Genomic DNA, 16,056 nt, shown 5'->3' on the forward strand with positions numbered 1-16,056 from the left:
AAGAAACATTTATTACTGTGTATAGAGACTGACTGCATTACAAAAATAAAATAGGTGGGTTCCGTTGAGCTTTATGTGTCTGGGTGATGATGAGGGTACATTCACATTGGGCCGATTTAACATGCGATTTGTGAAATTGCAAGCTAAATCTGAGCATATTGCCGACAATGGCACAGACAAAATCGTAGCTGACTTTGCGGTGCTGCCCCGATTCCCAAAAGTAGTTTCTGCACTACTTTTGGTGACTTTGCTGGCAATTTCAATAGACATCCGGGTATGAACCCGCATAGATGTCTGTCAAATCGCACCCGAAGTCGGACTGAAATGCTGGTTTGAAATCGTGCGATTTAAAACCTGCCCTCAGTGTGAATGTGGGCTTAGGCACAGGTAATATTGGTGATATCATTGTTAATTAAGATGCTCTCAGCCACTTCCAAATGTCCAGTGCTAGGTTTCAGGTAAAACTTCTCAAAGTTCTGTTCTAGGGTCAAACCTCAAGCAAATGTAGGATTTTTCATGACTGTAAAAATCTTTATTTTCAGCGCGTTTTGTATGTTACAAACACTAAACACAACCCCCCAAAAAATAAAAAAAATAAATAAATAAACAATAGCCAGCATTTTTTGGAGATTGGCTGCACTTTGGAAAAGTAAGAAAATAATGCCATCATGTGTGTATTCAACATCTATTCATTACAATGTGAAGGTTAATTGCAATCAGTGATAAGATGGCACTCAGAATGCAATATAGAATTTCATCTGGAGCCTGGGATAAACTCCAAAACATACAGAGATAATATTTTTGGTAATATTCTTAAAAGTCTAAACTGAGACTGTGAAGACATGTAATAACAAAAAAAGATACCCAATTTGCATGATTATGAAAAATTCACATTCAGCAAAACATCAATTCCTGTGATAATGATACAGTGTAAATGTAATAAGTAATTCAGTTATATACTCAAGATGCAAGATACTCTTCCTACTCTTAACACTGTTTATATTTGATGCTTTGTACACATTTATTTAACCAGCTGACCCTGTGGTTTGTTGCTCTACTTTCCTTGGCACCATTCATAGGCCTGTGATTTCTGGTTGTCTGCCTTACTATTGGCAATGGTCACTTTACATTTTTCAGACATTATTTATTCTTTATTAAAACACATTTCCAAATGTGACATTTCTCCTTTGTTTACAATAAATGTTTCAAAGATATACTGAAAACAAGCTTAACATGTATCCAAACCCAAGAACAAAAATGTAATAGATTGTAGCTTACTATTCTTTAGATGTGGTGGATACATTTGTTTTTTTTTCACATGGTAATTCTACCAGTAACACATTTCCTGTCCTAGGTTGTCAACACTCACTCATGAACTGTAATGCCCCATACACACGATCGGACATTCCGACAACAAAATCCAGGTTTTTTTTCCGACAGATGTTGGCTCAAACTTGTCTTGCATACACACGGTCACACAAATCTTGTCGGAAATTCCGAACGTCTGAAATTCCATCACTCAAATTTTGTGTGACGGAAATTCCGATGGAAAATGTCTGATGGAGCCTACACACGGTCTGAATTTCTGACAACAAGCTCCCATCGAACATTTTCCATTGGAAAATCTGACCGTGTGTACGGGGCATATGTATGGAACAGCAGCATTGTCACCCTAGGACAGAAAATGTATTGCGACGACAGAATACCTACCCCCCTTCTCCAAAACACAAAGGAATACATAAGGGAATGTTTCTATAGTCCTTCTTCAAAACATAAGGGAATGTTTCTATAGTCCTTCTCCAAAACATAAGGGAATTTTTCTACAGTCCACAGAGAGAACTGGAAACAATGCTAACTAATAAAGAGACATTTTTTGAACAGATATAACAAAACTATTTCAATGTGTCAAAAAAAGAAATGGAGGAAAAAATACCATCAATGTTGAGGGAATTTTAAGACACTGTCCTAATAGAACAACACAATGAATAAAACAATACATTTATTGGATCACATTAAAAGGATTGGTGGATGAATATATTATCACTTATTAAAATTCATGCATAAATTGCATTTATAAAAATGGATATATGGTGTTCGTTGATGTAAGTGCAATCTTATACTTTTTAAATAAAGCAACTAAATGGGGGTTTACACTAGGGGTGCGCATCTTCACTGGCCTCACGATTCGATTACGATTATCAGGTCCACGATTCACGATGCATCACGATTACTGCGCACGGTTTTCATCCAAAAAAATTAAGTAGTCAGAAGAACTCCATTTTTTTAAATTTTATCTGTTCTTAAAAAAAAGACAACACTCCTTGCATGTAGCAACATGTAAACAGTGCAGACAACTTAAAGAGGAGCTCCAGACTGCCCCCAAATGACTACAGAAGATGGTCAGAGACTGCAGACATGATACAGGAGATGGTCAGAGACTGCAGACATGATACAGGAGATGGTCAGAGACTGCAGAAATGGTACAGGAGATGATCAGAGACTGCAGACATGGTACAGGAGATGATCAGAGACTGCAGAAATAGTACAGGACATGGTCAGAGACTGCAGACATGGTACAGGAGATGATCAGAGACTGCAGACATAGTACAGGAGATGGTCAGAGACTGCAGACATGGTACAGGAGATGATCAGAGACTGCAGACATAGTACAGGAGATGATCAGAGACTGCAGAAATAGTACAGGACATGGTCAGAGACTGCAGAAATAGTACAGGACATGGTCAGAGACTGCAGACATGGTACAGGAGATGATCAGAGACTGCAGACATAGTACAGGAGATGGTCAGAGACTGCAGACCTGCTGGACATCGTAAGGGAGGTGCCAGACTGTCCTATCCAAGATGAATAATACCCCGCCCCCCTCACCACTAACCTGTCCCCATATAATACAATTACCATAGCGCTCCCCTGCCCAGTGTCACCACAGACCAATTCCCATCCTTCTTCCCCCACCTCTACACAGTGAACATGCAAATAGGGCAATAAATCAAAAAATTGTGTGCAGAGCTTTGTGGTGATAATAAATGCACAAAAAAGTCTTACTTATTCAAAGTAATTCCAGTGCTGAGTGTTCTCTGCTGTGTTCAAATCATTCACCAGAAATCAGGAATGGCACAGCAGAGAACACTCAACACTGGAATTACTTTGAATAAGTAAGACTTTTTTGTGCATTTATTATCACCACAAAGCTCTGCACACAATTTTTTGATTTATTGCCCTATTTGCATGTTCACTGTGTAGAGGTGGGGGAAGAGCAGAGGTGTCCTCCATGCGGCCCCCTTACCTGGCTTGACATGCCGCGGCTCCACTCTCCTTCTCGGAGCTCCGTGCTCCACAAGCTGGCCACCGCCACTCTTAGCAGCAGCAGCTCCATGTCCCTGCGAACATGCATACAGCGTCGCTCCTCGCAGGGCAGCAGGGGGATGACGTAAGTCAGAGGCAGCATGAAGGAAAAGCCGGCGCGGCTTACTTCCGTGGCTCTTTGGCGGCTTTCGGCTCCCTTCGGTTGCGGAGGCGGGGCATAATGCGGCGCGAGGATGACGTCATCCTCAATCGATGCCTTAAAGCTATAGCATCGATGCCGCATCGTGGAAGGTCGGATGCCGATGCATCGATTCGGCGATTAATTTCAGCAGCCCTAGTTTACACTATGTGGAGTTTTCCCTTTTTATGTCCATATCATGTTATTAATGGGATACTATTGAGATGACCAACAGAGTCCATACTCATGTCCATGAGTGGATCCTGTAGGAGAGTCCGGGAATACCCTGGCCAGGGTCTTTGGCCACATGCTCTATTGACCTCTCTTACAATAGAGGGTGCTCTAAATTTTGTAAGCCTGCATTCCATATTGAGGTAGTGGTGTCATGGCTAGGACCTTTTAATGGTTGTGAATCTTCACTACCTACACTGCTATTTTTTGAACATTTCTGAAGAGGATTACATTTTTTATATTTATTTTGCACATTTATTTTGTAATTTTTTGCACTTTATTTTTAATATTGCTCTATTTGCATTAGGACTATATTTTGCTGTTATTTCATATAGAAAGAAAACTTATGGAAGCTTATTATTATTGTATTATTTAACTAATATTGTAAAATTATTTTTAGTATCATTATCTTTAGTACCACTGTTCTTTTTAGCGCAGCTCTTTTTGATATCCTATGCATATAATTACATATCAACTTCCACAGAATCAAACAAGTACAAGACTAATGTTATGTCCCGCTGATAGATGCCGACATGTTTCGTAGTTCGCAGCTGCTGCATCAGGGACATCACGGGGGACATGTCTGGAAAGTTGAAGAGACTTATAACAGTATACAAAATACATTACATTTAACAATTGCATTCCAAAGATACTATACAAAAATAAAAATGAACTGCTTACCACAACATATATTATATATGAAACTTAGGTAATCACTGACTCTTGAGAGGGTGTCATATGTGATCTAGGAGCCCAACCCCCCTAAGGAGAAGAGGGAGAGGGTAGAATCAGATATTGGGCCAAATAGAGAGAGGGAAAGGCGAAGGCCATGACTGGCCATACAATTTCAGCTAGAGTGTAATAAAAGAGAGGGCACACTATTCTAAAGATCACATTACAAAACTTTGTTTTTCTCCTTCTCTCTTTTTTTTTTTTTCTTTGGCATTTTGATCTATATAAAGTAGCGACAGTTGGTGGGAGTCCACCATGCTGAATCATTGCAGCTTATGAGGCTAATTTATAAAGCAGTGGTGTGGTCTTACCATATGAAAATGGTGTGAAAGCCCACGCTATGGTGTCATGTAAATACAATGAGTAATAAACGATAGCAATTGGTAATGAATACATTTAATTAAGTTGTGGAGCTGCTGCTTTTGTGTAAGTTATGAAACCTCAAAATGATAATACAAAAAATTTAACTTTGCACTGCTCCTGTACATCAAATATACAATAACTGTGAATGAATTAAAGTGCCAGTGCAAACATATAATTCATAATAGTGCAATCATAGATAAATAAAGTCCATCCGTGCAAATAAAGTGCCAAAACGTGTTCAGTTCCTGCTATTGAGGATTCCAGTGCCACTCAGTGCTCCGCTCCGGGGTCCCCACTCACCAACAGTAAGCTTTAAAACCGCAAGTTCTTTATCCCACATCAAAAGCTTGGATATCTCCTTCCAACAGTAAACTTTCAAAAGCCTCAAGATTTGTATCCTACATCTATGGCTTGGATATCTCCTTCCTGTTCATTCGGTAATCAGATCTCCATTGTAATGATATGGATTTATAATTATACCAATGAAGAGAGAGAGAGATATAGTGTAATATTGCTAAGTTTGATTATAAAATAACAAATGCACTTACATCAAAGAAAGTGCATATAGGTATAAAATTGCCGCCTTGGCATGCTGTTAGCCATCACTGTTTCTCGTGCAGCTAGTCCCCGCTTGACACGTTTCCCCCATCCCACTGGGCATCTTCAGAAGCTTCTACCCCCCCCCCCCCTTAAGCTGCAATAGACAGTGGATAGTAATGTTTCCATTCTATGGCTACAATGCTTTGCTTCTCACCCGCGGCAAAATAGACATGATTAGCAGGTGTCAAGCCCGCTGAACGCTACACATTCAAGCCAATGGGGTAGCGCCACAAACGCTCTGCAACTGCGTGCAAAAATGGGCTTCAAACAGGTGGGGAGGAGGCATTGCATCTCTTCCTCACCACCTGTCAGTAGTCTCTGGAGAATGATCCAAATGCAGGCTTCAGAAGTAAGGGAGATTCAGACACATGTCTAATTCTTCCCTAAATGTGGTGGATGCATTTGTCTTGTTTTTTATTCTCCTTGATTTTCACCTGGTGATCCCGCAGTAACACACTTCCTGTCTTAGGGTGTTATCCACTCTGTATGGAAGAGGAACTGAGACAATTTTGGACAGCAGCATTGTCAGTCTGGGGAGAGGGGAGTGATGTACTAACAGATTTAGATGGACTCCACTAACAAATTAAAGCTAAAATCCAGCTAACATTTTTTAGGCTGGGTTCACACTATTGTGAATTGGATGCAGAATCTTTGCATCCAATTCACAAAAGCAGGAGATTTTGACCGGCTCTCTATGGAGCCGGTTCACATATCTCCGCAGTGGGTCCATTGCATTTTTCACGAAAACTTGCATCTTTTGGTCCGTTTCAAGTCCAAATTCAGCCAAAATTCAGGCTGAAATCGGACCTGAAATGGACCCGCATGCAGCTCATATGTGAACCGAGCCTTAAGCAGTTACAGCAACATTTTTTTTCCTTTGGGATAAATATTTTACATAGAGGAATAAAAGCAGACCATTGTAAGCACCTTTCAATGTGAAATGATTTGTCTCAACCCTCTAACTCCCTGGCACCCAATCTGCCACCCGCTGGCCACATGTGGCTCTCATGTGCGGCCCTGCTGAATGTTGGACACCAGGTGATAAAAAACTCTCTGCCCCCCCATCGTAGCATTAGTTGCATACAGTATGCAGATTATGTGCCGCTGATGTGATAACATTACGGCCACAGTAATAAATATTCCTGGAGTCAGGCTTTGCACTGGTGCACTGGTTGCCTGTCACTAGCTGAATAGCTGATAGCAACAGTTTTCTGTGTCCTGTGCTGAGCTGCATTCCTTTTGCACAGTAACCACAGGGGTTGCTCACTCAGCACTGGCATCATTCATTGAGCATCCTGCATTTTCCCAATAAATACAAGGCATTCTCTGATTGGGTGAGGTCGAGTTGTGGGGCAATGAGCTCACAGTCTCCACCTCATCCAATGATAGAATTGAAGGTATTTATTTAAAAAAAAAATACAAGGCGCTCTGTGAATGGAAGCAGGGCTTGAACAAGCAACCCCCTGCAGTTAATATGTTGAAGGCCACCCCTGTGGCACAAGACACAGAATATGGCCTAGTTCACATGGGGCACACTATACTAGGGTTGCAGTGTTACCAATACCGGTATTAGTGGTGATACCGAGTATTTGCACGAGTACTTGTACTAATGCTCCAATACCTGAAACCGATACCTTTGTGGTGCGATTTGAGCCCATGGTGACATGGTGACTTCAGCCTGGGTTCACACAGAAGCAGTGAGGGAAGGAAACACACAATATTCCTGTTCAAATTGCATGTGATTCTTTGCAGTGTGATTTGAGCCCATTCATTTTGTACAGGCTCAAATCTCACCGCAAAGGTATCGGTACTCGGTATCAGTGAGTATTTGGCCAAAATTATCGGTACTTGTACCTTGCTGGTAAAAAACAGTACTGGTGCAACCCTACACTATATCGTATGCATGCGCAGGGCCGTATTTACCTGCACAGGGATGCACAGGTGTGTTCCGTGCATCTTGGTGCAGGAAAGTCCCATTCATTATAATTGGGACACATCAGGTTCACAGACACACCACTGTTTCCCAATATGACATCTGTGTGGCTGCAGGTGTTTGTGTGTCCCTAAACTCACACTGTCTGCTTTCAGGAAAAAGCATCTGCAGCCACACAAATGTCATACTGGGACACAGTGACCATGCCTGTTCAGCTCTGTCCCAATTGACATCAATGGGACTTACCTGCACGGGGATGCATGGAACACCTGTGAATCCTTGTGCAGGTAAACATGGCCCTGAAAGGGAGTACAGTATACTATGCTCCATGTGAATGAGGCCTACCACATTGATCACTGTAGTAGCACTAACTACTACTATGATTTGCACAATTCTATTGTGCGACCCTTGGGACATTTCGGGGGGCCACACTTAAGGCCCTTTGTATTTACTAGGTTGACCACCACTGCTCTAACTGCTACTTTGTCTAAACAGCTTCAGCTGTTACAGAAAGTTGAAAAAAATAACAGATCTCCTGCCAAGAACACCAGGTGAAAATAAATACAAAAAAAAAGCCCAAAAAAGGGAATCAGTACAGCCACTACATTTAAAATGGTTAAGCCACAATATATTTTTGTTTTTGGGTTTAATACAGCTTTAAGGTGACTAACTAGTACAGCGATGGTGAGCCTTGGCACCTCAGTTGTTTGCTCATGCATTCTGCAGTGTAGTTGATGGGAAATGTAGTTCCAAAACATCTGGGGTGCCAAGGTTTGCCATCACTGACCTAGTACATAGGACATTTTACTTCTACTACTAGCCAAAGTCTAGGTTCCCATGGATGTCTACAAACCTATATTCTCAGTGTTAGGAAAAGAGTGTAAAGCCTCGTACATGGTACGATTGTTGGCCAACCGAGTGGCTGATTTTTGTCAAAGGGAGTGTGCCAGGATCTTGTCTTGCATACTAACGGTACACAATTGTTGTGCCACAAACACAAACGCAGTGACGTACTACGAAGAATTTCAGCTCTTGAGTGCCACCCTTTGGGCCCCTTCTGCTAATTTTGTGTTTGGTGAGCATTGATTCTGAGCATATGTATTTGTACTTTCGACTTTTGTGTGACGGATTTGTGTACTGACCAAACGAAAATCTGACATCAAAACGTTGTCCGCCAAAAATTTACTTACTGAAATCCAACATTTGCTGGCAGAAAATTGGACAACAATTGTTTAAAGGAGCGTACTAACAGTAAGATTTTAGGACAACAGTCTGTCAACAGACAATCCCCTGCCAACAATCATACCGTGTGTACGAGGCTTTAGAAGCAGGAGGAAGACTGATAGCATAATAGTACACGTACAAAAATTCTTTATAATTATTTTGTAATTATTTCTAAAACAACATTTGACTTATATGCATTTTGACTGAGTTCTAATGTTTATGGCCAGCTGGCGTCACAATAATACTATCAATTATTTACTAGAGGAAGTACCAGTACTGCGATAAAACTAATTCCATATGAATCACAAAATATTTGGAAAATGTTGAAAGCTTTTTTTTTAAAACTGAACTCTGGGCAGATATGAAAGGCACAATTTAATTCAGCTCTGTAATCATTAATACATCATTAAAATGCAAGGAGCTTAAGAACCTGAATTGACCTTGTATCATCCTCTTGTAATCCACAGTCATCTGAGCTCAAACTAGGAGAGAGAAAAAAGAATGGGGAGCTAATCAGCTGTGCTGCACTGCTAACAAGGCAATGCTGATAGGAGGAGAGTGCAGAGTTATAGAGTGATGAGCTAATACATCTGCTTCCTTTTCACAGTTCAATCACAGAGGGGCAAGAACTGTAAGAGCTAGTTTACACTAGTTTTAGCCCTCTGAATAGCAGTCTGTGGTGGTCTCTTAGAGGGCGTTCGACAGGTGGGTAGGAGGCGTGCTGCAACTGCTTGCATTGCATGTGTTTGTTCCATGGCTCCATTCTGGCGAATGGGTCGCAATCATTGAGCAGTACTGAGGATTGGGGGGGGGGGGATTTGCAAAGCAAAGCATAGTGGCCACAGCATGTGTACATCGCCATCTGCCACCTTTACAGATTAAGGGGGAGCTGTTTGCTGCAAGCTTTAAAGGGATTGTACACCCCTCTGTGTTTTTTCACCTTAATGCATCCTATGCATTAAGGTGAAAAAACACTCGGCAGTGACCGGCCTCCCAGCCCCCCCATTTTACTTACCTAAGCCCTGGAACTTGACCCAGCAGTGGCACGTTGTCTCTCTACCCGGGGCTCTCGGCTCTTGATTGGATAGATTGATAGCAGCACAGCCATTGGATTCTGCTGCTGTCAATCAAATCCAATTATGCGGGCGCCGGGGGGCGGGGCCAAGTCATACATTTGGTGGCTATGGGCACCAAAAGCTGGACTCGGGAGCACGCCCGCAAGGTAACCCCCTCAGGAAAGCGCTTCTCCTAGGGTGTTATCTGATGGGGAGGAGCCGCAAGAGCCGACGGAGATCCCAGAAGAGGAGGGTCGGGGCCACTCTATGCAAAACGAGCTGCACGGTGGAGGTAAGTATGATATGTTTGTTATTTAAAAAAAAAAAAAAAACCCTTACAATCAGAAAGATTTACCCCCTTAATGACCATGCCATTTTTTGCAATACGGCACTGAGTCGCTTTAACTGACAATTGCGCTGTCATGCGACGTTGTGCACAAACAAAATCAATGTCCTTTTTTTCTCACAAATAGAGCTTTCTTTTGGGGTATATGATCACCTCTGTGGTTTTTATTTTTTGCACTATAAACAAAAAAAGAGAGACAATTTTGAAAAAAAAAACAATTTTTTTTACTTTTTGCTATAAAAAATATCCCCCCAAAAAATGTAAAAAAAAATATGTCTTCATCAGTTTAGGCCAATATGTATTCTTCTACATATTTTTGGTTAAAAAAATTGCAATGAGCGTATATGAATTGGTTTGCGCAAAAGTTATAGCATCTACAAAATAGGGGATATATTTATGGCATTTTTATTATTCATTTTTTTTTTTTTACTAGTAATGGCGGTGAGCAGTGATTTTTATCAGGACTACGACATTGCAGCGGACAGATCGGACACGTTTGACGCTTTTTTGGGACCATTGTCATTTATACAGCGCTCAGTGCTAAAAATAGCCACTGATTACTGTATAAATGTCACTGACAGGGAAGGGGTTAACACTAGGGGGCGATCAAGGGGTTAAGTGTCCCCTAGGGAGGTGTTTCTAACTGTAGGGGAAGTGTACTGACAAGGAGTAGAGAGAGATCGCTGTTCCTCGTTACTAGGAACAGCAGATCACACTTTACTTCCCTAACAGAATGGGGATCTGTTTGTTTACATTGCCAGATCTCTGCTCTGGCTCTCTGAGGGGCGATCGCAGGTCGCCGGTGGACATTGCGGCCACCGGCCACGTGCATTGGCATAGAGCTCTTAAAGCAGCTGACGTACACCTACGGCGATTTGCGTAGCGGTGCCAACCTGCCGCAGTATAATAACAGTGGCTGATCAGCAAGCGTGTAAATGTTGATAACTGCAGCGGAAACAAAGTCATGTTTTCTGCCCTTTTAGACAGGGCTATGCTTTGTGGCAGATCACACAGATGTATGGTAAATCACATGACTGGATGGACATACATGCAAATCTATTTCATTTGTGTATTTAGCTGTTTTTCTGGCGTTTAGCTTTTACTATCTACACACCTCAGAATAACCTGTCACTTACTCATTTTTCTGTACCCAGGCTGACAGTCATTGCTCAGCCTTTATATTTCCAATTATCTTTACAAAAAATTCCACTACATTCATAAAAAAGTCATGAAAATAGTTGGCCATATTTCTTTCTATGATATGGCAGCTCACTTACACACATGCTTTGGGATTATTCCAAAAAGATAAAAAAATGTGATACGAGCGAGTGCAGAGTCGCGTTCCCATCAGTTACCATCAGTATTTTGGAACCTTTTGAGTGTTTTGATACATTTGTAGATTGTGTTATGGCTCCCAGGCCTGTTTGAGCCAATTTCATGTAAGACATCAGCTCCAGAACAGTTTTCTGAGGTGACAGAAAAGCATTTTAATCCCTGCTGGCATGCGCCATGTGCTGCTTCCACATGTGCTACATCTGTTAAACATACACATCGGGATTTGTGAAGCACAGCCTTCCTAAGCAGTATTTACTCATCCTTTGCAGAAGAAGTGAGTCTTAGATATGGCAAGCTCCCCCAGTGATGCAGGCTATTTCTGCATGATTTATCATTGCTTACCGTTATTTTCTTTTCATGGCTTTATGAATTCAGGTTGCCTGTCTCGCCATTGGTGGTGGTCAGTTTACATTCTTTGAGCATTTACTTGTTCTTTGTTACAATACATTCCTTCCAAAAGAGCTAATACTGCATGTGATTGTGTAGCTATTTCTCAGCTTGTGGTAGGAAAAAAAGAGAACGTGGCACATGAAAGAACATAGAGATTATCACTGGGAGGATGATGAAAGAGCTTACTGTTCACCGTGACTCAGAATTAAAAAAGGAATATGTTTTTTTTTTTTTTTTTTTTTTGTGTGTGTGCTTGTTTACCTAAACCATTTACGTATCTCATAAAATGCCCTGTATTATTGTTTAATCTAGAAACTGGCCAGATTTGACTTGACTGGTAAAGTCACCCTTATTCCTATTCCTACACAACCAGGCAGCATGCATTTTTCACTTGCAGCCAGACACAGGAAGTCAGTCCCGTAACTTGTTTCTTTTGTTTTTTATTATTATTTTATGGGATTTATGGGATGCCCAGCGGTTGATGAACACAGCAAAACTTGGGGGCAATCTTCCTATCTCTATACAGTCCTGAGCTGCTTCCTTCTGTACAAACTCACAGTCCTTTGTAGATTAATAACAAAAGTCCATTACAGACTAAGGGCCCTGGGCCCTTATGGAAAGCAGCACAAACTTGAGGTAACTGCTTGCAGGAGTGTATACCCTCCCTTGTGGATCTAGTCTGAGCTGCACTACTCAGAAAGTTCTACTAGCCCTCCTGGCTGCTCCGGAGATCTCTCAGGGCAAGGTTGAAGGGATGAAGCACACCACTGTCCCTCCAGAAAGCTGACTACATATGGCAGACTTTCCCCTTGTAGTGTCCCTCAGTGTGCTGTCTGATGTAGTCACTGTCCTTTCCATGCTCCCATTGTTCCCAGGTGGTGGCCACACCACACTGCAGAATGGATCCTTCCTGAGCCAGCCCAAGCCTTCGGCCTGTAGGGGGCCCCCTAGACCCAGAGGGCCCCTCAAAGCCACCAACAGATTCCTTAGCACTCCATCTCCATCTTCCACCTGACTCCCCCTGCCAGAATGACTCACCCATATTTAAGGGCTGGCCTACAGCCTGGGAATTGGTGAAGCTCCCCTGAGTATGCAGAAGGACCCTCCTAGCCACCGCCCTCCAGTTTACAGAATGTTCTTCAACTTTCCAGAACCAGGGGGAGGCACCAAAAACCTGCCTGTATGAGTCATCCAGCCCCAAACTCAAATAAACCCTGGTTCCATGACTCAAACTTAACCATGAGCCAAACTTTGTTTTGCCTGCTCTAACACTAGTAGCATGCTAGAGGGTGCTACACATATATTTGCACGTGCAGTAAGCTGAGGGATCTCTGTTTAGTAGGCACCTTGTAAACAGTGACTGCACACACCCAATGTAGTGTTACTGTACTGGAAGGAATACAGTGGGCTATAGCAACTCACTATCACTTCTGCTCCATGATCAGAAAGTGCTGGGAATAGAAAGAAGTACAAGCAGCAGAGCAGCATAGTGCTCACCGCTGCCTACTTCCACTGGTGAATGTCTGGACACTCGTCATATGAAACCTGCAGTTCCTTTCTCCCCCCTGCTCAGCTAGACTGAGGGGGAGGGATGGAGGAAGCAGCTTGTCCCGGTACAGTCCCCTTCTGGTAAGTGTCTACACAGATGCATACCTCCCAACTTTTAAACTTCAAAATGAGGGACACTTGAGGGAGGACGACACGCTACATGCACTGTAGCAAAAGTGGGTGTGGTCAAACTCTTAACAGTGGGATGGACGTGGTTAAACAAAACTCAGGTTTCCTTGTACCTATAAAATATGCTTTGATTGCTGTGCCACAAGAAAGAGTCTCACGGACACATACAAACCCCAGCACAATTATTTTTAAAAAAAGAATAAAAGCTTCCAATACAAATGGTTTTGCATAAGCTCTGCAAGTGTACATTACACAAAGTGTGGAAGGATTTAGGAATGCATTACGTACAGAGTGCAGGGTTCAGGAGTGTGCTATGTACAGAGTGCAGGGTTCAGGAGCATGTTATGTACACAGTGCAGAGTTCAGGAGTGTGTTATGTACAAGGTGCTGGGTTCTGGAGTGCGTTATGTACAGAGTACAGGGGAGTGCTAGACACAGTGTATGGATGTGGAGAGCGTTATGTACAGAGTGCAGCAGAGTGCTAGGCACAGTGTATGGCTATGGAGAGCATTACGTACAGAGTGCAGGAGGGTGCTAGGCACAGTGTATGGTTCTGGAGTGCGTTACGTACAGAGTACAGGAGAGTGCTAGGCACAGTGTATGGTTCTGGAATGAGTTACGTACAGAGTGCAGGAGAGTGCTAGGCACTGTGTATGGTTCTGGAGTGCATTATGAACAGAGTACAGGGCACAGTGTGTGGTTCTGGAGTGCATTACGTGCAGGGTTCTGGAGTATGTTATGCACAGGGTTCAGGGTTCAAGAGCACTAGGTACAAAGTGCAGTCATCCATCCACATCTCACTATTGCCCCTCTCCTCAGCTATAACCTCTGCACCCCTCCTCCCCAAAGCTCCACCATCTTCCACATGGTTACCTTTGTAAAAGCAACACCTTTCTGTAGCTGGTTCTTCTATCCACTGCAGCCACAGCTTCCTCCTCCCTTTCAGTGCACTGGGTGCACACTCAATTTCAGCTCCTGGACTCCCCAAGCAGGAAGGAGATAACGATTAGGGTGCAGCTCACCCCCTCCTCCCCTTGAACAAACTGCAGTCAGCCAGTCCAGCACTTGTCCCGACTAAGTGCAGAGCAGAGAGGCTGTTAAAAGAGCCAAGCTGTTACTTTCACTTTCAACTTCTGTTTTTTAAAGTGAAAGTAGCGAGCTGTGAGTGTAGGTCTACCACAAAGCAGAAAATCCTGGGGAGGGGAACAGACAACTGATCCTGACCCTCTGCAACTTTGTCCCGGCCAGCAATGTATGACTTTTTGGTTATGCACTGGTTGTTTGACAGGAGGGCGGGTCTGGGTAGTAGTCCCGCCCATACCCGACATCACACTCTCGATTTGATAGTTTAAGACTCTCTTCCTGACTGTACAGTGCACATCCAGCCAGTTTGTACACCAATCCCTGGCTTTGCTGGATGATCACACTTCTGCCTGGTCTTATTGAGCCAGAACTTAACATACAATCAACAAAATTATGCGGGACAGAGCTGTGAATGCGGGAAAGTCCCATCAAATCCGGGACTGTTGGGAGGTATGCAAATGCTCAGCAAAGGGAGTCAGTCCGATGTGTAGATCTGCCCCTAGTCAAATCAAGCAGAGATCTGCAGCTACTGTTTGTGCCACATTGTAGTTCAGATATCAGTTTAGGGGTCCATAAACTGTAACATTCCTGTGATAAATTGTGATTTGCGATTAGTCAATTTTTTGTGAACATGTCACAAATCCTAATCAATATAGGTGTACTGTACTATGTTGTGTACTTGGAGTATGTTAAAGCGTTACCCCAACACTTCATATTCCTGATATGTGTCTGCTGTACCATGTACTTGTATGAAGAAAGTATCCTGTTCTCTTTGTATTACTTCCTTTGTGTGAAATCTCTGGTGTTCCTACCAGTCCCTCTTCTTTCCCATTAAAAAACTGAGCACACTAAGCAGGAGAGCACACAGTGGTCAGTTCTCTAGCTATGCTAGGAACTCGGTGTACTCTCCTTCAGTGATCAGACTTGTCTTGACATGCCCCTGCTGCACAGCCATTCACTGGGAAGCTCAGTGTGCTGCTGTCTCTCTTCCACCCCTGCTCTTATGCAGCTGAAAACAGAGGGAATGTGATCAAAAAGGGGGGAAAAAATATTTTATAATGCATTTTTCAATAATAGCGTGATGATGTTGCGCTGTCAAGTATTAATACATCAAGAAAGGTGAATAAAGTAAATATGTATAAATAAACATCCAATAACATATAATATAAATACACTTAAAATTGTATAAGTGCAGAAAATAAATAGCAACAATGTGCAAAGTGACCACACTCATGCCATCCAAATAAATGTGCGGTGATTGATATATAACACAATATAGTCCAAGCGCAGACACAGCAGTGTCAAACGAGGTGAAGGGATAGATAAACCATCTCTTCCAACCAATAAATAAGGTGACTGGTGTCTATGCCTTATAGTTGTTTTGACACCTCAGTGCTCTCTAGCAGCTCAACTTACTGCTGTAAGGTAACAGCATTAGATGAATGGATCTTTCTCTAAGGGTCCGGGTATCTCTGCCTACCTCCAGGGGTGTTTTCAGTAATCTATTGCTGTTCACAGCCTAGGGCAGGGGTCTCCAAACTATGGCCCTCCAGTGGTTCAGGAACTAAAATTCCCATCATGCCTA

General features: G+C 42.6%; 1 long non-coding RNA gene across 1 annotated transcript in view; it reads right to left on the bottom strand.

Annotated features, from left to right (window-relative positions):
* The window catches only part of LOC141118476 (uncharacterized), a 28,357-nt gene extending 13,740 nt beyond the window's left edge, over positions 1–14,617 (bottom strand). Inside the window, exon 1 of the long non-coding RNA XR_012237899.1 lies at positions 14,262–14,617. This is a non-coding gene — a long non-coding RNA (uncharacterized lncRNA). The remainder of the gene's footprint in view (positions 1–14,261) is intronic.
* Positions 14,618–16,056: the final 1,439 nt, after the last annotated feature.

The sequence above is a fragment of the Aquarana catesbeiana genome, linkage group LG01 (assembly GCF_042186555.1).
Source record: "Aquarana catesbeiana isolate 2022-GZ linkage group LG01, ASM4218655v1, whole genome shotgun sequence".
NCBI lineage: Eukaryota > Metazoa > Chordata > Amphibia > Anura > Ranidae > Aquarana > Aquarana catesbeiana.